Source organism: Myotis lucifugus, unplaced genomic scaffold (genome assembly GCF_000147115.1).
Source record: "Myotis lucifugus unplaced genomic scaffold, Myoluc2.0 scaffold_0, whole genome shotgun sequence".
Classification (NCBI taxonomy): domain Eukaryota; kingdom Metazoa; phylum Chordata; class Mammalia; order Chiroptera; family Vespertilionidae; genus Myotis; species Myotis lucifugus.
This window is the reverse complement of record NW_005871048.1, coordinates 62,608,305-62,610,342: the sequence shown is the minus strand read 5'-3', so window position 1 is coordinate 62,610,342 and position 2,038 is coordinate 62,608,305.

The window sequence follows — 2,038 nt, the reverse complement described above, 5'->3', positions numbered from 1 at the left end:
TAAATAGAGTTCCCATCCGTCAGTTAGAGTTTGGGTGCTATCTGTGATGAGAGAACTACCACGTCTGAAAATAGCATCCTCACGGATGCCCTCCAGAGTATTACCCTTAAAATATCCTCCGGTTACATTAGTGTCTCGAGGTTGCTCTGCTCCGGGATTCTGGGGGGGGGGGGGGGGGGCTGGGAAGCAGCCGGCGGAGGCCCCGCGGACCCTCGGTTCTAAGTCAGGGGGTCGGGGCAGAGGCGTTTGGAGACACTTGGAAACAGTGTCCGAGTACCAGGGTTCTCCGGAGGGACCCTCTCCCAGGTACGGTCCCCTGGTGCCTCCTGCCCCCTGATTGTCTCTCTGCATAACTCTGAAGTTTAAGAAGGCGCCAGAAACTTGGGAAACAAACCCGGGAAGCGCATTGTATTATCACTAACACCAGCGGGTTTTCCCTCCGACCTGGTAGGAAAATGGAGCCACGCGGCAGGTGTGTTCTGGAAGGCGAGTCGCCGCCTGATGAGCGTCCCACCTGTTGCTGGACTTGGCGCGGAGTCCGATCCAGTCGGGCTGCTTGTTAACGGCGCGCCCGATCGATACCCCCGTTCGTTTTAAGTACGGAAGGGAGTGCGGGGTAGACCAGTGCCTCACGGGGCTGTGACACAGCGGCAGCAATCAGAAGCGGTTATAGGTTCTGCCCGGGGATGGGGTGGGAGCAGAATCCACAGTTGAAGGCTGAAACTTTTCTACACTTTCCAAGTTCTCGGCACATAGAAATGCCTTTGAATTCCCAAATTGAGGAAAGCATTCAGATAACCGGTTTGACAGATAACTCAATTGGCAGGAAAGCTGAATTGGAAGGTGTGTTTAAATGCTTTTTTTTTTTTTAAATAAAGTTTTGCATTTCCTAAAAAGGGGTCCTTTGCAGGATTGTTATGCAGCTAGTGTATTGTAATACTCTCCTTTGCGTGGTTCTTTACCGTGGGCGATGACATTCTCATTTATTGAGCACCCACAGCCTTTGCGCTGTAGTTATCCACACTTAATGAGGGGCCACTGGCAAGTATTTAGAGTAGGAGGTTTCAAACTCTGGCCCCCAGGAGTGAGGAGGTGGGTAACCTTGGTAAAGCTGGCCAGGTAGGTGTTCTCTGTTGGGGGTAGTCTAAGTTTCAGCCTATAGTAGTTGGCTTTTCTATATTAAAAACAAACAGATATTCGGACTTTTGTATGAAATGTCCTGACTTTAAAATAGTAGCATTATGTGTGTGTGTGTGTGTGTGTGTGTGTATCCTATATAATAAAAGGCTAATATGCAAATCAACCAAACAGCAGAACCACCTGTCGCTATGATGTGCACTGACCAACGGGGCAGATGCTCAATGCAGGAGCTTCCCCCTGGTGGTCAGTGCACTTCCACAGGGGGAGCACTGCTCAGCCAGAAGCTGGGCTGGTGAGTGCAGTGGAGGTGGCGGGAGCCTAAGCCATCAGTTGGACATCTCCTGAGGGCTCCTGGACTGCGAGAGGGGGCAGGCTGGGCTGAGGTACACCCCCCCCCCCCCCCCGCCCCGGCCAGGGCATGAATTTCATGCACCAGGCCTCTGATATACACACACACACACACACACACGCACACGCACACGCACACGCACACGCACACGCACACGCACACACAGATATAGGTATAAATTGAAACCAGTAACAGGCCCATGTGTGAGCTGATGTGACCTGTGGCTTCAATTTTGCTCCTTGAGTTGGAGACCTACCTCAGACTCTGCAGCCTGTAAAATAGCGTCTTCTGCCTCTGTGCACCCACCTCTCGGGCCCCCACACCCCCTAGCCCATGCCGGTGCCTAACAGCTACCACCTCACTTCTGCCCCCATCTAATGGCCTTGGCGCTCAGATGCTGCTCCTCAGCCTCTGCCGAGCAGTTTCATGCCCCTTGGGTGATGCAGAAGTGATAAAGTGAGCATTATGTTCCCGAAAGGATACAGAGTTATTTGGCAGCTTTTCCTGCTGCGTGTGGTTTCCAGAGTAGAGTACCCGGGGAAATGGGTC